This window comes from Tachyglossus aculeatus, chromosome 3 (genome assembly GCF_015852505.1).
Source record: "Tachyglossus aculeatus isolate mTacAcu1 chromosome 3, mTacAcu1.pri, whole genome shotgun sequence".
Taxonomy (NCBI): Eukaryota; Metazoa; Chordata; class Mammalia; order Monotremata; family Tachyglossidae; genus Tachyglossus; species Tachyglossus aculeatus.
Genome location: NC_052068.1, coordinates 70669576 through 70693935, shown reverse-complemented (window position 1 = coordinate 70693935; position 24360 = coordinate 70669576). Strand labels below are relative to the sequence as shown.

The 24360-nt window shown below is 41.3% G+C and overlaps 1 long non-coding RNA gene across 1 annotated transcript in view; it reads left to right on the top strand.

Moving 5' to 3' along the window:
- LOC119925742 overlaps positions 1 to 21261 on the top strand; it is a 45762-nt gene extending 24501 nt beyond the window's left edge. Inside the window, exon 3 of the long non-coding RNA XR_005449830.1 lies at positions 20904 to 21261. This is a non-coding gene — a long non-coding RNA (uncharacterized LOC119925742). The remainder of the gene's footprint in view (positions 1 to 20903) is intronic.
- The last annotated feature ends 3099 nt before the right edge of the window (positions 21262 to 24360 follow it).

Sequence of the window (24360 nt, the reverse complement as noted above, 5' to 3'; positions counted from 1 at the left end):
AAGTACAAATTGGCAACACATAGAGACAGTCCCTACCCAAAAGTGGGCTCACAGTCTAAAAGGGGGAGACAGAGAACAAAACCAAACATACAATATAATGGACACATTCCCTGCCCACAATGAGCTTATGGTCTAGAGGGGGAGACAGACATTAATATAAATTACAGATATAATAATAATAATAATAGTGATGGTTTTTGGTAAGTGCTTACTATGTGCCAAGCACAGTTCTAAGCGCTGGGGTAGATACAAGATAATCAGGTTGCCCCACGTGGGGCTCACAGTCTTAATCCCCATTTTACAGATGAGGTAACTGAGGCCCAGAGAAGTTAAGTGACTTGCCCGAAGTCAAAGAGGCGCGACATGTACATAAATGCTGTGAGACTGGGAGGGGGGATCATCATCATCATCAATCATATTTATTGAGCTCTTACTGTGTGCAGAGCACTGTACTAAGCGCTTGGGAAGTACAAATTGGCAACATATAGAGACAGTCCCTACCCAACAGTGGGCTCACAGTCTAAAAGGGGGAGATAAAACCAAACATACTAACAAAATAAAATAAATAGAATAGATATGTACAAGTAAAATAAATAAATAAATAGAGTAATAAAAATGTACAAACATTCAATCATATTTATAGAGTGCTTACTGCGTGCTGAGCACTGCCCTAAGTGCTTGGGAGAGTACAACAGAATAAACAGTGACATTCCCTGCCCACAACGAGCTCACAGTCTAAATCGGAGGAGACGGACTCTGCAAAGTGGGCAAGTACACTTTTATTCATTCAGTCATATTTATGGAGTGCTTACTGTGTGCTGAGCACTGCCCTAAGCGCTTGGGAGAGTACAACAGAATAAACAGTGACATTCCCTGCCCACAGCGAGCTCACAGTCTAAAGCGGAGAAGACGGACTCTGCAAAGTGGGCAGCAAGTACACTTTTATTCATTCATTCTTTCAATCGTATTTATTGAGCGCTTACTGTGTGCACAGCACTGGACTGCTACAATCAATCAATCGTATTTATTGAGCGCTTACTATGCGCAGAGCACTGTACTAAGCGCTCGGGAAGTACAAGTTGGCAACATACAGAGACAGTCCCTACCCAACAGTGGGCTCACAGTCTAGAAGGGGTAGACAGAGAAAAAAACCAAACATATTAACAAAATAAAATAAATAGAATAGATATGAATAAAGGGAGCAAGTCAGGGCGATGCAGAAGGGAGTGGAAGAAGAGGAAAGGAGGGCTTAATCCGGGAAGTCCTTTTGGAAGAGATGTGCCTTCAATAAGACTTTGAAGGGGAGGAGAGTTGGATGTGAAGAAGGAGGGTATTCCGGGCCAGAGGCAGGATGTGGATGAGAGGTCAGCAGCGAGAGAGATGAGACAGAGGTACAGTGAGAAGGTTAGTATTATTATTACTACTGCTGCTTTTAAACTGATTGGTGAAGACTTGTGTAATTTTAGCTGTGAATGGGGAATGCACATAGTAAGCAGGTAGCAAATTCTGCCATTTTTATCCTTGACTTTCCCTCTCCTCTCCCTCCTCCTCCTCCTCATCCCCCCCTTCCTCTGCCCTACCTCCTTCCCCTCCCCACAGCACTTGTATATATTTGTTCATATTTATTACTCTATTTTATTTGTACATATTTGTTACTCTATTTTATTAATGATGTGTATATTGTAATAATTCTATGTATTCTGATGGTACTGACACCCATCTACATGTTTTGTTTTGTTGTCTGTGTCCCCCTTCTAGACTGTGAGCCCGTTGTTGGGTAGGGACCGTCTCTATATGTTGCTGATTCGTACTTCCCAAGTGCTTAGTACAGGGCTCTGCACAAAGTAAGCGTTCAATAAATATGATTGAATGAATGAATGAGAAAATAGTGTCACAAAATCTAGAAATTGTTCCCAGAAGGAGTGACTGATGAGGGGCAGTTCCCTTGAGAAGATCCCCACAATGAAGCATGACTCGAACAGAGCTCAGTTTTTTGAAAAGGGACCTTGTGTATGATAATGTTACCTCCAAATAAAGTGTATTTTTCAGTTCTTTAGGTTTTATGTTATCTTATTTGCAAGTGATACAATTGCTGCAATCATATTAATAACATTTTAATTAAATAATCTCTCAATTATCCAGAGTATCTAGACTGTCTTCCCTATACTGGGCAAGTTAGAGAATTATTTCTCTTCAAGGACACATTTATGGCTAAAACTCATAGAAAAAGCATCATTGTATCATGAAATTAAAAATTTCAGTTCAATATTGATTTCTTAGTTTCTCATCTATGGCACACAAAAGCGATCAGCATATCTGCTTATTAAGATGAAATATAAATGAGCACAATTATGCACTTGGACCAATGTGAGGGTTTTGACTAGTAACTTGAAAGTATTCGAGGAAATTGGACAACTTCTTCTTTGTTATTTGATGTTAGCACTTGGAGCATTTTCTGGCTAGGTAGTATTTAGGAAAATGAATTTGGGAAATTGCATTAATGTTTGAGTGCTTTCTAGGAAGTTAGAGAAATCTTATGCTTAGGTTTCAGCTCGTAGAATTTCAAAGTTGCCCCAAGGAAATCCCACTCCTTACATAAAAGTCTTAAACTCTATGGCATACCTTGGAAGTGACTCACTTCCACAATATTCCCTTAGATATTAACCACATGTACAGCTGCATCATAGATATACCATGGAAATGACCAAGGGAACGTGGGATCATCAGATGATTAATATCTGATAAATGAGAGATTTAGAGCTCAGAAAAGGCAAGCCCGTTCCTTAGGCTCCTCCAGTTTCAAGTAACTGAAAGTTAAGTTTAGACACAGGGGATTTAAAACTTTTTGAAGGCTGGGGATTTTTGACGGTATTTTGTGTCAAAATTATTTTGCTGCGGTAAAAAAATAAGACATTTGGGGAAAACCATCAGCTTAAGAATTGCGTATGTCTTTAACCTTTGCCAGCCATCCTACAACCTGATGCAACTTCAAAGAAATTCCTCTTCGGAATACTAGGTAATCAGGTTTGTTAGCAAAGAGCTTTCATATGCCATCACCATTATTCACAGAACTATAGTGGAGCCCACTTTTGTAAACAAAAAAAGGATCAGAAATATATGACAGAGATCCTCTTTAGCCAAGTTCTTAAAACAGATCCAAGAATGTTCAGTTTTTATCTCCCATGACAAATCAGGTGTCAAGGTGAATGTGGTTCTTTCGTCCTTGGAATGAGCGTCTCAATTGGATGACAACTGCCTGAAACATACAAGCCACTATAATTTATCAATGGAGGTATAAAGGCCTTTAATCTCTTTTTTTTCTGCCCACAATCCTTCCATCCATCTCAGCGCTGGAAAGGTGGAACTTCATGATGAATACTTTTGAGAACAAAGCACCAGCTTTTTTTATTAAAGACAGGGAGTTTAGCTTATTTATACATGCTTTAGTGTCAGGTGAACCAACATCTGGCTTTTTCTTTCATTAATGTAATACACCGATGCCGTCAACTGAATGCCATCATTTAAGTCAAGGATTACTGCAGGTGTTGAACTGGTGGGTGTTTCAGTTGGGAAATGCTCGTTACCGAAGTAGATGATGTCTTTCTACTTTGGCGAGGATGAAGAAGAATACGTTTAGACTTGATGCTGCTTCCTTTTAGATTAGAATGTGCGGCATCCCCAAATGCCAAAAGATTATTTCTACTCCCTATCAACCATCAGACCGGTTGAAAATGCAGTAATACACTTTTAACTTCATCGCAAAATAGTGAAATTATTCACCGACTGTGAGAATCAGAAGGGATAAATTTAAATTATTCAACTTTTGTTGAAATTCCCTGACATATCCTTTAGCGACATATTTAAGTAAGAAGTCATATGCGTAAAGACAACTATCAGCATTTTAAGCATAGCAAATAGATGAAGCAAGTTCTGTCTGCAGATGAGCAATAAAGCTTGGAAAAAGCATGGTAGCCTGGTAGAGACAATACATATGAAAACAGTAATTAACTGGCATTAAAAGCAGAACTCTGATCCAGAGGAAACTTCTCTTCCTAGTTCCACATCAGAATTGAGAGATATTACAGGAATGGCTGGGAGATAGACAAATTGCATTTTTTTTATGTGAATTAGGAATAGGACAGGAATAGCAGGGGATCAGTAAGGGGTTAAACTTGAAACATATATTCTAATTTGTGAAGATGTGTTTGTCCCATCAACAGCAGCATAGCCTAGAGGATAGAGCAGGGGCCTGGGTGTCAGAAAGACCTGGGTTCTAACCCTGCTATCTAATCTAGACAAGTCATTTCACCTTCCTGTGCCTCAGTTGCCTAATCAGTGAAATGGGGATTAAGACTGGGAGCCCTATGTGGGATGGGACTGTGTCCAACCTGATTAGCTTGTATCTACTTCAGCATTTAGTACCATGCCTGACATACAGTAAGGCGCTTAGTACAGTGCTCTGCACAAAGCGCTCAATAAATACGATTGATTGATTGATTGATTGATACAGTAAGAACTTAATAAAAAATCAGAGTAAGCTACTTAACTCAGTCTACCTTGGAAATACAGTTTAAGTCTTGCTGCATTAAAATACCTTAATGTGTGCCATGACTGTTCCTTGCCCCTGTATGCAATAGCTTGATCTGGAAAGGAAATTTTGATCCAGAGTGCCCTAGTGGAAAGAGTACGGGCCAGGAAGACAGAGGAGCTGGATTCTTAATCCTGGCTCTGCTACTTACCTGCTGTATCACCTTGGACAAGTCATTTAACTTCTCTGTGTCTCAATTTTTCCTCATCTGTAAAATGGGAACTCAGTACCTGTTCTCCCTCCTACTTAGACTGTGAGCCCCATGTGGATAAAAATAATAATAATAATAATGTTGGTATTTGTTAAGTGCTTACTATGTACCAAGCAGTGTTCCGAGTGATGATGATGGCATTTATTAAGCACTTACTATGTGCAAAGCACTGTTCTTAGCACTGGGGAGGTTACAAGGTGATCAGGTTGTCCCACGGGGGCCTCACAGTCTTAATCCCCATTTTACAGATGAGGTCACTGAGGCACAGAGAAGTTAGGTGACGCCCAAATTCACACAGCTGACAGTTGGCAGAGCCGGGATTTGAACCCATGACCTCTGACTCCAAAGCCCGGGCTCTTTCCACTGAGCCACGCTGCGTAGATACAAGGTAATCAGGTTGTCCCACGTGGGGCTCACAATCCTAATCCCCATTTTACAGATGAGGTAACTGAGGCTCAGCGAAGTTAAGCGACTTGCCCAAAGTCACACAGCTGACAAGTGGCGGAGGCGAGATTAGAAGCCATGACCTCAGACTCCTAACCCCGGGCTCTTTCCACTAAGCCATGCTGCTTCTTTGGATGTGGGCTTTGTTGGACCTGATTAAGAGGCAGTTATTCCCGTACTTAGTAGATGTCTCTGTCTCCCCCTTTTAGACTGTGATCCCACTGTTGGGTAGGGACTGTCTCTCTATGTTGCCAATTTGTACTTCCCAAGCACTTAGTACAGTGCTCTGCTCATAGTAAGCGCTCAATAAATATGATTGATGATGATGATGTTTGGCACATAGTAAGCAGGTAGCGAATTCTTCTATTTTTATCCTTGACTTTTCCAAGCACCAGATGCTGATTCAGGAGAGGAGGGGCCGGGGATTTGCTGAGGCAGGGGTTGGAGTCTCTTCCTGCTCAGGTGATAAATGGGATATCCGAGCAGGAAGAGAAGTAGGGGTCCAATCCCCAGATTCTCCACTCCTACCTGGAATTCAGAGTAGTGGGTGACCTAAGAACTGGGGACCAGAACCTCCTTTCCTGCTCGAGTGACCCAGGCAGAAGACCAGAGATGTCTACCAATCAATTAAGCAATCAAGAAATCTAATCAGTAGGATATTTTGAGCACCTATTCAATCAAATACATGATTCCTGCTCTCAAGAAGCTTACAATTTAGCAGGGGAGAAAGAAACTGAAAGCATTTACAGAAAACCACCACTGGCCTTTGGAGGAGAGAAATTGTTCTACACACTGCCATATAGAAAAGCTAGCTTTGCACATAGTAAGCACTTAATAAATGCCATCATTATTATCATTATTATATAGAAAAGCTATTAAAGAGAAAAAAAAATCAGAATTGCAGATTTATCAAAGAGGGAACTTTAAGAATATATTGATCCATCTCCCTGCCTCAGGGCAGACTAACACCTAAAGTATCCCAGAGGATCAGCTTTGCTTATATAGAGAAGCAGCGTGGCTCAGTGGAAAGAGCATGGGCTTTGGAGTCAGAGGTCATGGGTTCGAATCCCAGCTCCGCCGCATGTCTGCTGTGTGACCTTGGACAAGTCACTTAACTTCTCTGAGCCTCAGCTACCTCATCTGTAAAATGGGGATTAAGACTGCGAGCCCCACGTGGGGCAACCTGATCACCTTGTATCCCCCCCAGCGCTTAAAACAGTGCTTTGCGCATAGTAAGTGCCTAATAAATGCCATTATTATTATTATTATCATAGATCTTTAATCTAAATTAACTCTCCTGGAAAATTAATTCTCATCTGAATAGTAATATCATCAAGTTTTTAATAGTTGAAGCCAACCTTCCACACCACCTTGTTTCAAAATTTATATTTGGAGCATAGAGTCCTAGCTGCTAAACAGAAAGGGACTTGTCTCTAGTCAAAATGAATTACTATGAATTACTATTCACTCTACTATTGGAGAGTGAATAACACACCCGCACAATCACAAATGTAAAGAAAAAAACCCCACAACTCTGCATCATGGGAGTGTCCACGTGCCACCTTGTAAAACAGTAGGCTGTTCAGAATTTGTAAAGAAAGATGTGCCGAGTCTCAAGCGATTATGAAATTTTACATTTTATTTTTGTAATGATTGTGAACAGACAGCAGTATCGTTGCCATTGCTGCAAATCACAGCAATACCATTGTAGCTATGAACTGCCAAGCTCAGAGGTGCCAGGATTCTGAACTGCCAGAAAGTGCTGGCACGAATTAAACCCTAAGGGAAGGCATTATCTAATCTAATTACATTTCCAAAATTCAGGAGTAATGAATGTGGCGTGGTGATCTAAATATACCAGATTATTATCTCTAGGCTCTCTGGTTAATATAAACATTTCCTGCGATTTTAAAGTCATGTTGTCCCTTGCCTTATACGGGGATGCAAGACAGTATAAAGAGAATCTATGTAAATTGATTCCAGTTTTTCATATTGAAAGAGGGTTAGTTTCAGACTAAAAGTGAATAGCTTATTCATTTTACAAAAACTGAAAGCTGATTCCCATACATTTTCAAGAAGTTGCGAGAATGCATTAGACAGAAATTTGACTCTATATCTATAGATTATATATTGTATCTATAAATGATATCATATTCTATAAATTATATATGATAATTATTGGTTTATATTAATGTCAATCTCCCCCTCCGGACAGTAAGCTCACGGAGCACAGGGAACATGTCTACCAACTCTATTGAAATATACTCTCCCAGTTGCCTAGTATAGTGGTCTGCACACAGTAAGCACTCAATAAATACCCTTGATGATGATGACTCACTTGCAGTGGCTCTTTAGAAGACATTTTGGAGGATACAGTTTGCAAGGTATGGGTGAATTTATGGATAAAAGTTGTTAGCAGTCACTCATTAACATGTAACAGAGGTTGAAATTGCACTTTTAATGGAGGAAGTTATAAGAACAGTAAAGGACGAAAAAGGGGCAAAGTGAAAATATTTCCTATTGTTGGTAGGAGGACAATTTGGGTTGTTGTTTTTTTTTATGTGACGAGGCTGTTGATCCTACATGTGTATTTCTGAGGCCACAGTAGTTGAGCTTGCATATAAATTATTCATTCAATCGAATTTATTGAGCGCTTACTGTGTGCAGAGTACTGTACTAAACACTTGGGAAGTACAAGTCGGCAACATATAGAGATGGTCCCTACCCAACAACGGGCTCACAGCCTAGAAGGGGGAGACAGACAACAAAACAAAATTATTCTTCTAACACCAGTGTCAGATAGGCAATGAAGCCAAATTTCTGTCCTCTGCTTTCCCAAACATATCCCAGCACCAGCTTTGTTAATGTCAGAGCTCATTAAATCTTTCAAGTCTTGATTCTGTAAACCACAACTGGAAGCATATTTAGAGCAATTGCTTTTAGTTTGTGGGTATGTTCATCTTGACTGAATTAATATCACCAATTAGTATTTCTGCATAGATAGATAAGTGCGGTAGGAGACAGAGAAGGGGGTTGGAGTAAATTCACAACATATTTGAATTCTTTATGCTAATTTGATATAAACATTTTGATCTTTGTAGTGTTTATCCAAAATCATTTAATTTTAAGCTTAACACACTTTGTTATATAATAATAATAATAACAATGGCATGTACTAAGTGCTTACTATGTGCAAAGCACTGTTCTAAGCGCTGGGGAGGTAACAAGGTAATCAGGTTGTCCCACGGGGGGCTCTCAGTCTTAATCCCCATTTTACAGATGACGTAACTAGGGAACAGAGAAGTGAAGTGACTTGCCCAAAGTCACACAGCTGACAATTGGCAGAGCCGGGATTTGAACCCATGACCTCTGACTCCAAAGCCCGTGCTCTTTCCACGCTGCTTCTCTATTATTTGTAGGTCAGTCGTGTGCACAAAGTATGTGGTTCAAAGGCATCTCTCAACTCCATTTTTTTCTTCCCTTTTATCTATCCTTCCATAATTTGGTTAGCCCCTTTCCATGGAAATTCAGGTTTTAATCATGCAATCACTCTGATGGCACCTATAAAACACTGATGTTTCAGGTCTGTCCACTGAATTTCTTTGTCTATTAACTACAGTGTTTTTAAGCCTTTTCCCTCTTCCAAAAGGAGCTCAAATCCTCAAAACCTTTGGTTTTGTAGGTCGCTTCCAAAAATTTAAATTTCACAAATATATTTTCAGTATCTAGTGGATGTGTTCACGTCTTTGACAACTTTGAATCATTCTGTCATCAACTACAGGAAATTCGTCGCAAGATCTCAAAAAACCCTGAAGTGAATGACTGGAGCTCTCATCAGAGGCCTGAACAATTCCTGGAATTGTGAAAATCCGTGTGCACAAGTAACACCGGAATTAACATGGCCTCTCTGTGAGGAAGATTACTTCAAAGCTAATACCTTTTTGACTACTCTCCTTAAACTAACTGAGGTAGTCACACAGGGAGATCCTGAAAGTGAAATTGCTACACTGTAAAGTGAAATCCTAGCCAATACATCTAGATTCAAACCAATAATCTTGTGAGGTAAAAACCCCAACAGTAGTTTCACTTCATATTACCTACAGGAAAAACAGGCATATTTTAAAGCAGTTTGCTCAGCCCAGTAAAATTTATCAGCTATGGATTTATTAGCATTTACCAAACACAGTCGTTTCAATCCTTCACCCTTCTCAGCCTATCCAGGATCTTCCACATCTTAGCAATTTGTAGAATCCTGAAGTCAAGTATCAAATTAGGTCTGACCATTACGATGTTGCAGGTCACTGATACCATTCCTCTTTTTTCACTTTCTTAACTCCAAGTTTAAATAAGGAAGTAATGAATTCATCTTCAGTAGCCTGGGACCCCAACTCCAAAGCTGCCTAGGAAATTATTAGTGCGACATGCAAATAGGCTTCAAGGGAAATATAAAATGACAGCAGCAACTGCAGTGGACATAAATATTAATCATACGCTAGTCAAAGATACTGCACTAAGTGGCCACTCAGCAAATACTAACATTACTGTAAGATCCTTGAGGGCAGGAAATCATATCTACCAACTCTATTGCATTGTCTCTCTTAAGTAGACTACTCTGCACTCAGTAAACACTCAAATACCATCGATTGATTGTTTAATTGATTGATATTCGGGCTGGGCTGTGTGTGTCAAAAGCTGCCCTTTCAAGGGGCAGCTATTAGGATTCAAAGGGAAAGATTCAGGTAACAGTAACAGTACATACTATTTATTAATTCTTCCAATCATATTTATTGAGTGCTTACTGTGTGCAGAGCACTGTATTAAGTGCTTGGGAGAGTACAGCACAACAGTAAACACACATTTCCTGCCTACAACGAGCTTACAGCCTACCAACTTAAATGTCTTAAAAGTACACAACTTTGATACTTATTTTCACAGATTTCACAGTCTGTCCAGATGAAGTACTGATGTTAATCAATCGGTGATATTTACTGAGAACTTTGTGCAAAGCCCTGAACTATATGGGGAATCTTCAAACTTTCTCCAGTATTCAATTTCCTTCCTTAAAATCATCATGATTCAGCTGACATGTGAAGGTACCACATCAAAAACAGAGGCGTCTGGCAGGCAAAATAAATAAATACCAGAATCCGCACAGTTAAGGGTCAAACTCCATCAATCAACAGCATTAATTGAGATCTACTGGTTATAGAGCACTGTATAAAAACACTTGAGACAGTACAATAGAATTACAAGACATGGTCCTGCCCTCAAGGAGCTTACAATTTAGAAGGGGGAGAAAACTCCAAATTAAATTACAGATAGAAGGAAGAAGGGAAAGGGGGCTATGGACATGAATTAGTACTTAAATAATAGGGTAGGCAAAAATATACTCATAGGAGAACAGCAAGGCCTAGTGGAAAAAGCATAAACCTGGGAGGATCTGGGTTCTAATCCCAGCCCTGCCAATTGCTTGCTGTGTGACTTTAGGCAAATCAGTTAACATCTCTGTGTCTGTTTCCCCAACTGCAAACTGGGGATTAAATAACTTCTAGACTGGGAGCCCGTTGTTGGGTAGGGACCGTCTGTATATGTTGCCAACTTGTACTTCCCAAGTGCTTAGCACAGTGCTTTGCACACAGCAAGCACTCAATAAATACGATTGAATGAATGAATGAATGAACTGCTCTCCTTCCTACTTAGAGTACCTCATTTGGAACAGGGACTCTGTCCAACCTGATTAACTTGAATATACTTTAGCACTTACAACGGTGCTTGATGTGTAGTAAGTGCTTAAATACTATAAAAAATGCTGTGGGAAGTTGTGATTACCAAAGTACTTAGGTAGTGCCAATGAACTGAAGTAGCAGCTGTGTGAATATAAAGTAAGGAGATTAGAGATGAATGAAAGAAGGCCTCTTGGAGGGAGAAGTGATTTAATAAGGGGAGAACTGTAGTCTGTTGGATTTGTAGGTCGATAGAATTCCAGTTAGGAGTGGAATGTGAGTATGAGTTCATCGGTGGCAGAGATGGAAAATGAGGCACAGTGAGTTGATCAGTAGCAAATGTTACCTTTTTACCTGATGGGTTGACTGGCTCTAAGATTAAAGGAGCAAACTAATAGAATAAATTGTTCTTATTCTCTTCTGTTATGGTAATGAATAATCTCTGAATTTCTGTGCCATTAACCTACTGTTTGAGATCACCAAAATGAGAGTTTACCTAAAATAGTGATCTGCGAATTAAATCTGGATCACCAGGCATAGTGTAATTTTGAAGCAATGGTTTATGCAGGTTTATAGGACAGGGGTTCTCTCTTTCCTCAGCCTGAATTCTTCCTTATAACATATTGTTACATCATCATCATGGTACTTGTTGAACACTTATTATGGGCCAAGTATTGTTTTAAATGCAGGGGTAGAAACAAATTAACCTGGCTGGACATAGTCCATATCCCACATGGTGCTCACAGTTCTAAGTTGGAGGGGGGATGTTTTTAGAAGTCCTAAGAGAAATGTGTGACATTTGAATCCAACTTTCAGAAGGAAACTAAGAGAGTACTGGTCAGCTGTAGACTGTTTGGTATAGGGAGGGTTTGCTATTGTTAACAGTAAATTCTACTCCATTGCTTAAATCCGCTACACCCACTCAATTTTTCATTCCGTCTCCAATGTATTTATGAATTAACAGGTATATCCAGGATTTGGAAACCTGGAATTTTCAGAGTATAAGAGGACTAATACAGTCTCACCAGGAAAAGATACAAAATTTCTCCTGGTTGGGAAAAAAACAAAACACCATTTGAAACAATTTTTTGTTATTTTCCACGTGTCTCAAAACCATCCAGTGACATCAGTAACACTTACCATTTTTTCCAAATCACTCTAAACCACTGGAACATACTTGTCACTTTAAACATTGTAAAATAGGGATTAAATGCCTGCTATCCTTTGTACTTAGACTGCGAAACTCATGTGAAACAAGGGCTGTATCCAATCTATTTGCATTTTCTTTACCCCAGTGCCGCGGATGGTGTTTGATAGATGGTAAGTGTTTAGCAAACACTATTATTATTATATTTTATGGTGCTTATTAAGCATTTGCTATGTGCCAAACAGTACACTAAGTGCTGGGGCAGAGACAAGATAATCAGGTCAGACACAGATTATGTCCCGCTTAGGGCTCACAACCAAGGTAGGAAGAAGTAGAATTTAATCTCCATTTGATCTTTGGGGACTTCAGTATCCACTTGGATGTCTCTGACGACCCTTCCACTGCCTGCTTTCTGGCAGTCTTCAACTCCACTGACCCCTTGCTCCATACCACCTCACCCACTCACCAACTTGGACACACACTCAACCTCACCATCTCTAGCCACAGCACATTCTCTACCCTCACCAACTATGAAATCCGTCTAACTGACTACGATCTCTTCATCTGTCTTCTCTCCCACACACCTCCACCCCACAAATCTGCACTTGTCCCCCACAGACACCTCTGATCGTTTGACCCCATCCAATTTTCTCAACTCATCATGCCCCATTTAGCCTCCATACCCAAACTACCTTCCTCTAATGACCAAATTGATGCTCTCAACACCACTCTCTCCACTGAACTCAACTCACCTGCTCCCCTATCCCTTCATCTCATATCACTAACAGAGCCATGGATCACCTCCACGGTCTGCTTCCTTCACTCTTTCTTGTGCATGAACCACAGAGCTCTGCTGGCAGAAATCTAGATACCAAGCTGAACTTGTCTACTTTAAGTTTATCCTTGTGTGCTTTAATTCTGCCCTATCCTCTGCTTGGCAAAATTATTTCTCCATCCTTGTTGACACCCATGTCTATTGCCCTTACCAGTTGCTCCAGATGTTTAACTCTATCCTCAAAATCTCATCCCCTCGCCTTCCCTATCTCCTGCTCCAGTGATCTGGCCACCAGCTTTACTGAGGAAATTGAAACTAACAGGTGTGATCTCCCTAAAATCTCCCTTGCCCCTCCCCAGTCCCTCCCTCCTCCTGCCCCTTCTTCAATTCTCCCATCTTTCCCAGCATTATCACAAAAGGAGGCCTGCCTTCTCTCAAAATCTATCCTCTCCACTCATGAATCTGACCCCATCCCTTCGCACCATGTCAGAATACTTGTCCCCTCTTTTCTTCCCTCCCTAAACACCATCTTCAACTATTCGCTCTCCAGTGGCTTCTTCCCCACTGCTTTCAAACATGTCCATGTCTTCCTATCCTAACAAAAAACCCTCCTTTTATCCCCACAGCTCTCTCCAGTTATCATCCCATTTCCCTCTTATCTTTCCTCTCCAAACTCCTTGAGTGAGCTGTCTACACTTGCTGTCTCAAATTCCTCTCCTCCAGTTCTCTCCTTGACCTTCTAATCTGGCTTCCGTCCTCTTCACTCCGCAGAAGCCACCCTCTCAAAGGTCACAAATCATCTTCATCTTGCCAAATTCAATGGCTTCCACACCATCCTGATCCTCCTTGACTGCTCGGCTGCCTTCGACAGTGCCTCCCGCCCCCTTCTCCTGGAAACACTACCAAACTTCGGCTTCACTGACACTGTCCTCTCCTTTTTTTCCTCCTATTTCTCTAGATGCTCATTCTCAGTCTCTTTTGCAGGATCCTTCCTTGCCTCCCACCCCCTAACTGCGGGATGTCATTTAAGGTTCAGTTCTGGGTCTCCTATTCTCCATTTATACACACTCCATCAGCGAACTCATTTGCTCAAAAAACTTCAACTACCACCTCTATGCGGATGATTCCCAAATATACATCTCCAGCCCTGATCTCTTTCCCTCTCTGCAGTCTCACATTTCCTGTCTTCAAGACATCCCTACTCGGATCTCTCCCCATCACCTCAAACTTAACATGTCAAAAACAGAACTTCTTATCTTTAGACCCAAACCCTGTCCTTCCTCTGAGTTTCCCATCTCTGTAGACAATACCACCATCCTTCCTATCTCACAAGCCTGTAGCCTTGGCATTATCCTTGACTCCTCTCATTCAACCCACATATTAAATCTATCACTAAATCCTATCAGTTCCACCTCCACAACATTGCTAAAATCCATCCTTTCCACTCCATCCAAACTGCTACCACATTAATCCAAGCACTTATCCTATCTCACCTTGATTACTGCTGACTTTCCTGCCTCCGGCCTCTCCCCCACTATACTTCACCCTGCTGCCTGGATCATTTTTCTACAAAAACATTCAGTCCATTTTCCCTCCCCGTCCTCTACAACCTCCAACGATTGCCCTTCTACTCTGTATCAAACAGAAACTCCTTACCGTAAGTTTTAAAGCACTCAATCACCTTGCCCCCTCCTACCTCACTTCACTACTCCCCTAAAACAAACCAGCTTGCAAACTTTGCTCCTCTAATGACAACCTCCTCACCGTACCTCGATCTCCTCTATATTGCCTCTAACCCCTTGCCCGCATCCTGCTTCTGGCCTGAAACACCTTCTTTCTTCATATCTGACAATTACTCTCTCCCACTTCAAAGCCTTATTGAGGACCCTCAAGAGGCCTTCCCTGATTAAGCCATCCTTTTCTCTGCATACATTCAATAGTGGTTATTGAGCGCTTTATTGTCCAGACCACTGTACTAAGTGCTTGGAAAGTACAGTTCAGCAATAGAGACCATTCATTCATTCAATCGTATTTATTAAGCGCTTACCGTGTGCAGAGCACTGTACTAAGTGCTTGGAAAGTAAAATTTGGCAACAGATAGAGAAGACCCCTGTCCAACAACGGGCTCACAGTCTAGAAAATAATAATGATGATGGTATTTGTTAAGCACTTACTGTGTGCCAAGCATTGTTCTAAGCACCGGGGGCGGGGGATACAAGGTAATCAAGTTGTCCCATGTGGGGCTCACAGTCTTAATCACCATTTTACAGATGAGGGAACCGAGGCACAGAGAGATTAAGTGAATTGCCCATGTCACACAGCTGACAAGTGGTGGAGCAGGGATTAGAACCCATGACTTCTGACTCCTAAGCCCGTGCTCTTTCCATTGAGCCACACTGCTTCTCAATCCCTGCCCAAACTGGGCTTACAGTCCAGAAAGGGGGAGACAGTCATCAAAACAAGTAAACAGGCATCAATATAAATAGAAGTATTGATGTATGCACATCAAAACATGAGGCATCAGTATAAATACATAGAATTATAGATATGTACATATATACACAAGGGCTGTAGGGAGGGGAGGGGTGGGTAGAGCAAAGGGAGCAAGTTGGGGTGATGGGGGAAGGAGGAGCTGAGGAAAAGGGGGGCTTAGTCTGGGAAGGCCTCTTGGAGGAGGTGAGCATTCAGTAGGGCTTTGAAGAGAGGGGGGAAGTGTGATTGTTTGGCTCTCCCACTCCCTTCAGCATCACCCTGACCTGTTCCCTTTATTCATCCTCTCACCCAGCCCCACAGTACTCTGGTTACATATCCACAATTTATTTATTTTTATTAATCTTTGTCTCTCCCTATAGACTGTAAGTTCGTTGTGGGCAGTGAATGTGCCTGTAATATTGCAATATGATCCTTTCCCAAGCAGTGCTCTGCACACATTAAGTGCTCAATAAATGCAGGTATTATTCTAACTCCCTTTTAGATGATAAATCCCATGAGGGACAAGGAGTGTGTCCAATTTGCTTATACTGTAGCAACAACAGTGCATGGCATATAGTAAGTGATTAACAAATATTATTATTATTGCTGTTATTATTTTATTGTGATTAATAGGAAAATACTATTAGTATTAATATTATTACACCATCGATTCCCCACTGAAGAAGTATCTGGGCTCTCTCCACTCTCTCCACTTCTCCACTAGTTGAGGGACTAACCTAGCTTGTCCCTTATAACATGTCTTCTTAGATTTTTGCTTTATCTAAGGAATCCAGACCCCATAAATATACCTGGATCAGATTTGGGGGAAACATGCTTAATCATTTTCCCCTTTCCTTTATTCTTGGAAAGAAGCACGTGGACCTTAGTATATAACTATGGTTGTGAGACCTGCAGTACTCACAGATTCATTCATTCAATCCTATTTATTGAGCACTTACTGTTTGCAGAGCACTGCACTAAGTGCTTGGAGAGTACAATTCAGCAACCGAGGGACAATCCCTGCCCACAGCTATTTCCAGGTCTATTCAGGAATAGAACACTAAAAGCGAACACTCCTTCTGGGTATTAATAGGCACCGTAATGTCGACTGAGCAGTTCCATCTATGTCACTCAGGGGCTGCACTCAACATCAAATGACAAAACAGGATCACGAAGAATTAAGCCCTCGAATGAAGTCAGTCTCCTCACTCTGAAACTAGGCTCAAATCTCCACACAGATATGCTGAAGAGACATTTGAGGAGAATGGACCACAATGGGCTACACAAAGAACTACTCTTAGTTGAGCTGAAATTGGAAATCTGAAAACAAAGACAGAGAGAAATGTTTTAAAGATGCAGCAAAACAAAGACTCAAGCAATGCAGCTAAACAAAGTCTCAGAGAATGCAGCACTTCAGATGACATTTGGGAGTCAATTCTTACAGACAGTCCAACATCGAAGCCTTGCATCTCAGAAAAGAGTCGGTCCTTTTGAGCATAATAATGATTATATTAATAATATAATTATTGTGATAATTGGAAGAGCGTGGCCTTGTGGAAAGAGCAATGGCCTGAGAGACAGAGGACCAGGCTCCTGTTTCCAGGCTCTGCCAATTGCTTGCTGTGTGACCTTGGGCAAGCTAGTTAACTTCCCTGGGCCTCAGTTTCATCACCTGTCAAATAGAGATAATCAGCTGGAGAAGAGCCAAGAACAGAGGATGATCTGGGGGCAAGGAGGAGGGGGATTAAAGAAAAGACTCTAAGAGTCATGAGGAAGGACAGCCTCCATCTTTGGGTCCAGAGAGAAAGGACCTGGACAGAGAATAATAATAATTATGGTACTCGTTAAATGCTTACTATGTGCCAAGCACTGTTCTACACACTGAGGTAGATACAAGTTAATCAGATTGAACACAGTCCCTGTACCATATGGGGATCACAGTTTTAATCCCTATTTTACAGATGAGGCAACTGAGGCACAGAGAAGTGGAGTGACTTGCCCAAGGACACACAGGAGACCAGTGGAGGAGCTGGGATTAGAACCGAGATCCTTCTGATTTCCAGGCCCGGGATCTACCCACTGGGCCACGCTGCTTCTTAACCCCTTGATAGGTGTCCGAGGGGTCAGGATGTAGGGAGTGGGCTGTGCTAGGCTTCAGAGGGAAGGCAGAAAGAAGCCTTTATTTCTCATCGAATGCTCATCGAAAAGCCTGAGAGGTCCATGGGGTAAGCTCCAGCGGAAGGCCCAGTGGACGAGCCACTACCAGAAGTGCAACATTGGCGTCCTGGGGAGACGGTATCCCTGGTTAAAGATAAGGACTATGCTGTAGGGCGGGGGCAGGTGGTTATTTCTGGATTTGGTTTAAAACTGTTGCACAACTACTGCTCCTATTAAAATCCCTTGTTGATACCAACCGTCCCCGCTCTGCCACTTGTCTGCTGCGTGACCCTGGGCAAATCCCTTCTCTGAGCTTCAGTTCCCTCCTCTGTAAAATGGGGATTTGAGACTGTGGGCCCTATGTGGAACAGGGACTGTGTCCAACCCTATTTACTTGTATCCACTCCAGTGCTTAGTACAGTGACTGACAATAGTTGAGCGCTTAACAAATACCACGATTACTATTTATTATTATTTGTGTATCCCTTCATAGAAAGATGAGTGCATTCTGTAAGCAAAGAATTTGCAGATTTGGAGAGTTGTTAGCGTAAGGAGATGAGTGGGCATTTTGTTTTCCTCTGAGCCTCGGCTGTCAGCCCTTTGGGAGCAGGGCCGTATTACTGAATGCTGGGTGCTTCTCATGCAGTCTGGTGATTCAAAACTCTGAGAATCAGGGGTGGTGGTAGCTCACTATGGGGGTGATCTCGGGATGCACTAATAGGGATCCCCCAAAATGTTGCTCTCTCAAATGTACATGGGAAAGGGCATGAGGATCCAAAGGACACCCTTAATCATCCCACATCTAAAGAGGCAGAAGCGGGCCATAAAAGGATCCAAGAGAACAACTTCACGTCCCATGAGAAGTAGAAAGAGCACTGAGAGTCACTGGACCTGGCTTCTAACCCCAGCTCTGCCCCTCATCTGCTGTGTGATTTTGGGCAAATCCCTTAACCTTTCTATGCCTCAGTTATCTCAACTATAAATTAGTGACCTCACGTGAGACATGGACTGTGTCCACCCTAATTTTTTTATATTGGTACTTAAGCCCTTAGACTGTGAGCCCACTTTTAGACTGTGAGCCCACTTTTAGACTGTGAGCCCACTTTTTTTAGACTGTGAGCCCACTGTTGGATAGGGACTGTCTCTATATGTTGCCAATTTGTACTTCCCAAGCGCTTAGTACAGTGCTCTGCACATAGTAAGCGCTCAATAAATACGATTGATGATGATGATGATGAAGCCCTTCCTATGCATCAAACACCATTCTAAGCCCTGGGGAAGATACAAGTCAATTAGGTCCGACACTATCCCTATCCTACAGGGGGTTCGCAGACTCTGTAGGAGGGATTATCCTGTGTCTACCCAGAGCCTACTACAGTCCCAGTAAATGCTTAACAAATGCCATTTAAAAAGCAAACAAAAACCACATATACTCTTGCAATCATGAATTTAATACACTCATTTACGTTTCTACACATGGTCTCTTTGTTTAACCTCATGACTGTCCTTTACTGGCTGCAGAAAGGTAGAACAACTAAGTAATACAATTTGGACACGAGGGCCAGCTCCTGTCAAGTGAATATTCCCTAGTTGTAAAACTAGTTGATTAATTTTCAGCCCCCCGGGATATGTTTCCTCTACTGTGCTAAATGGTATCCTTCTGACCTGGAATCATGAAAGTATCTCCAAAATTTCTAGTCTCACATCCAGGAATAACTGACTGGCTCAGCAGAATGTGACTTAACTTCAGAGGTGTGAAGTATATTGCTTAACTCTCCACATTCTAGCCTGTCAAATACAGCTTACAAGACAAAAGTTTGAATCCCTTACACTGCTTAGAAGAGCAAAAATGTGAAATGTTGAATATGAAAGAATTAGAGAAAATAAATGATGCATATGTAACCACAAGGAATAAGTTTCTTTCTATAAATCCTCAAATGCTGTTCCAGTTTAATGGATATATATATACCATACATATATGGTATATATCTCAATATATATATTGAGATTACATTAGGCATATTTTCCATTGTTCCTTCTAGAACACCCAGTGCAGAATGTCAACTATTTTCCTTCCTCTATAAGTTTCAAAGAATTTAATTTATAACATCTTTTCCCTCTAAATTAAGGTCACCTTTAATTAAAGACACGTTAACTATCCATGGTAAGAAAGCAGTATATTTTCTAAACAAAATCCCCAAGAGGCAACCGATTATAGAATCTGTCAATAGCACTAAGGCTTATTTTAAAGAAAATTCTTGGAAATAATTGGGCTTCTTTGAAATCAAAACAGACCAACCAAATTTCTGGTGAGGAGATTTGACATGAGCAATTTTCATCACCATTAAAAGATTTTCCATTTTCATAGTAAGACTTAGAAGGCAATTCATTACAGGTGTTTCCTGTTAATAAATTTAGAAGTGACTTAGGAACATACTTGTAAAATACTTCCCTTTTGCTAAAAAACAGAGGCCAAATGTTTACTCTTTTCCCCAAGGGTGAACTGGAATGCCTTTTCTTTAAAGAAAACAAATGAATGCAAGCATATATAATCTCAAATCACCACAGTGCCACCTTCGTTTACCAGGTGGCCAGATGGGACATTAAATTGAAATAACTGGGAATTCTGAGAAGCAAGGGAGTTTTAAATGGAAATTAGCTGTAGAGACGCACACCCACAGGGGAAAATTAATACTTTAAATTTTGATTCTATTTCTCCTTGATAGTCAAGCCAAAAGAAACATGTTATGCCTTCGGTATGAATTGCTAGACCCATGCCACAGGACATGTTCTCTCTGGTTTTTCTAGGACAGCTAAATATAGCACAATCATTTTGTCTGGAACCCACTAAAATCAGCTTTAGAAATGAAAATCTACTCCACCATTGGAGGTATCTTAATATACTTTCTTTATAATTTGAAAATGAAACCGATCCTTTCCAAAGCGTGTCTTGCTCCTTCTTTAACTGTGACCATTGGAATTACCACAGCCTGTGTCCACCTCAGCTATTCCACCTGAAGAATGGGCAAAATACAGTAACTCAGACTGAGAGTAAGATTAAGATTTTCCAAATGCTCTTTATATGCTAAATGGCATTCAGGATCATAGGATTTTAAGGCCTGAAGATGGTGATTTTTGCTCTACCCCAGCACTCCATACAGTGCTTGGCACATAGTAAGTGCTTTACAAATACCACAATTATTGTTATCCACCTAGCCCACCCACCCTGCACCCATTCAACCAACTTGACAAATAAGAATCTTTTCTATTTCTAGTGCAACCCAAGGGCATCCCACTACTTTGCTTGCCCGTGTATTCTAATATTTAGCTACCCTTATTATTGCTTGCCACTAATGTAAGTTTAATTTCCTCTATTCTGTCCTCAGTGGGATTGAAAAGACCTGGACTTCATCCTCTGTAGTGAAACTGCTCACATACTTGAAGATCATTATTAAGAAGCTCTCCATCTTCTCTTCCCTAAGTTTGACCTCCAAGTCTTTGACTGCCAAGCTCATTCATAGCCAGTCATTCCACATCCTGTATTTACACAGTTTGCTTTTCCAACTAGAATTACTCTGCTCTGCTGAATATATATTTATGTTGACCCTATGTTCGTCTGTGTTATCTCTCTCTTAATTTGTAAGTCCCTTTAGGGCAGGAACTGTATCTACTTCTTTCCACATGTCCTGAGGATTTGGTATGGTGCTATGAATTATGAGAGTGCTTAATAAATATTTTCTGATATGATTGACACATCCACATCTACCTAAGAACATAAGAAATGTCTTTACTGGGTCAGACCAATGGCTAGTCCAACCTGGAAATAATTTCCCCAAATAGCCGCAGAATACTTGTAGGAACAGTGTGATGTTTCCTTCCTTGGCATCCATCCTAATAGGTAATGATATGTTATCTAGCATCCTAAATTTTCCCTCTCTCACCCTTATTTACTTAGAGTCTTCTCATGGTCTTATTATGGTTTCTCAGATCTTTTATGGCCTTCTTAGTCATAATGTATCCAAACCCCTTTTGAACTTACTGATATGATCAGCCTCTGTAAATTCCTGTGGCCACAAATTCCATTCCTAGGGTGAAGAAGTGTATTTTGTTTTTTGTTTTAAATCTTTCACCTTCAAATTTCAATGGTGAATAACAATTGCACATTCATCCTGTTTGGCTTCCTCATGATTTTGAACTATCAGTCATGTTCCCTCTGAACCTTTGTCATTCCAGACTGGCACATCCTAATTCTTCTAGCCGTCTCTCAGATGAAATCTTCTCCATCCCCCTGATCCTCTTGGTTGCCCTTCTCTGCTTCTCCAGATAATAATAATAATAATGCAGGTATGTGTTAAGTGCTTACCATATGCCAAGCAATGTTCTAAGCACTGGGGTAGATGCAAAATAATCAGGTTGTCCCGCATGGGGCTCACAGACTTAAATCCCAGTTTTACAGATGAGGTAACTGAGGCCCAAGGAAGTGAAGTGACTTGCCTAAGGTCACACAGCAGACAAGTGTCAGTGCTGGGATTAGGAGCCACGTCCTCCGACTCCCAAGACTGTGCTCTTGCCACTAGGCCATTCTGCTCTGTTCACCCTGAGATGTGTCTCCCCTCCCCTCCAACCTCCCACCATGGTTTTCTACAGTGGTAAAACTCTAGGATTGTTTAACTTCTGCTTCCAGGTCATGTTCTAGACCAACAGGAGTGGTCAACCTGGTTATTCAGCTATAATAATAATAGCAAATGTGATGATGATAATGATGATGATAATAATAATCACTTAATATGTGCCAGATGCTATAGCAAGCACTGGGGTAGATACAAGACAGTCAGGTCGGACACAGTCCCTGTCCTACATGGGGATCACAGGCAATTGTGCCTCTTTTTCAATCAATGGTACTTATTAAGCACTTACTGTGTGCAAAGCACTCGAGAGAGTACACTATAATAGATTTGGTAGAAGTGTTCCCTATCTGCAAGGAGCTTCTTACGGACTTAAAAATAGAAGATGAAAAATCAGCAGTCATAACATCTTCCTGCTCTCTCTCCGCTTCTATCAGATGTTCCCACCCTATTTGGCTATTGGGATTCATTTACTCTCCTAGCTGCCATTCTGAAAGACAGAAGAGGAACAGTTCCTGAACTGTTCTCTACCAAGTCAGCTATGACCCTCCTGACCTTACTTTTGAAAGATAAGGAGAATTGGACCTAGAGCCTTACCATTATTGACTGAAAACAAAACTGAATTGTGGTATTTATTTTATCATCTCCTATAGACTGTAGGTCCCTGTGGGCAGGGAATGTGTCTACCAACTCTGTTGTATATACTCTCCCAAGTGATTAGTGTAGTGCTCTGCACACAGTAAGGGCTCAATGAATACTATTGATTGGTTGATTACTTGATTTTTTGTTTGTTTTGTTTTAATGACATTTATTAAGTGCTTACTATGTGCAAAGCACTAAATGTTTACTATATTTCAAGCACTGTTCTCAGCTCTAGGGTTGATACAAGAAACCCAACTTCCATGACACTCACAGTCTAGATGAGAGGGTGACTATGTAGTGAATCTTCATTTTACTGGTGAGGAATCTGAGGCACAGAGAAATGAAGTGACCTGCCCAAGGTCACACAGAAGGCACATGGCCAAGTGGTGTTTTGAACCCAGGTCTTTTTACTCCCAGGCCCATGCTCTTTCCATTCAGCCATGGCGTGGCTCGGTGGAAAGAGCACGGCTTAGGAGTCAGAGGTCCAGGGTTCAAATCCCGGCTTTACCACTTGTCAGCTGTGAGACTTTGGGTAAGTCACTTCACTGGGCCTCAGTTACCTCATCTGTAAAATGGGGATTAAGACTGTGAGCCCCACGTGGGACAACCTGATCATCTTGTATCCTCCCCAGCGCTTAGAACAGTGTTCCTCCCTTCAAGGCCCTACTAAGAACTCACCTCCTCCAGGAGGCCTTCCCAGACTGAGCCCCTTCCTTCCTCTCCCCCTCGTCCCCCTGTCCATCCCCCCATCTTACCTCCTTCCCTTCCCCACAGCACCTGTATATATGTATATATGTTTGTACATATTTATTACTCTATTTATTTATTTATTTTACTTGTACATATCTATTCTATTTTATTTTGTTAGTATGTTTGGTTTTGTTCTCTGTCTCCCCCTTTTAGACTGTGAGCCCACTGTTGGGTAGGGACTGTCTCTATATGTTGCCAATTTGTACTTCCCAAGCGCTTAGTACAGTGCTCTGCACATAGTAAGCGCTCAATAAATACGATTGATGATGATGATGATGTTTTGCACATAGTAAGCACTTAACAAATGCTATCAGTATTACTATTGAATATGTCCAAAGATTAGTACAGTTTTATAAAAAGCAAGCATAGCCCTAATATGGGAGTAGTAATGTGGTAGCCAGTCAGAGATCAATAGCCAAAGCTGCCCTCTCCCCACAACTCTTCTGGAAAGATCCACAATTTACAATACACCTACAGAAAGGAGGCCAGATCTAAAAGGAAAACAAAGCCACCACCTTGGTGCCAACCCCTTTAAAATCAAGTTGAACCAGAATTGGACTAAAGACAAAATGGGATGCGGGGAGGCCGGAAAGAGAAATTCCAAGGAGAGAAAACGAACAGGGAGGACAAACCTGACTGTGTTGGGAAGTCAAGACTGGCTCAGGTCCATGACACTTGCTCCATCCTTTCTGATTTCCTCTGTTCCCATTTCTGCTCCAACACCTTTCAATCATTTTGCTAAATTGCATGCCTAACCTTCCCCTAAAACTCCCAACTCTTTCCTTTTCTTCATCTCAGGCTTTCTAGGATTGAGAGTAGTTATCAG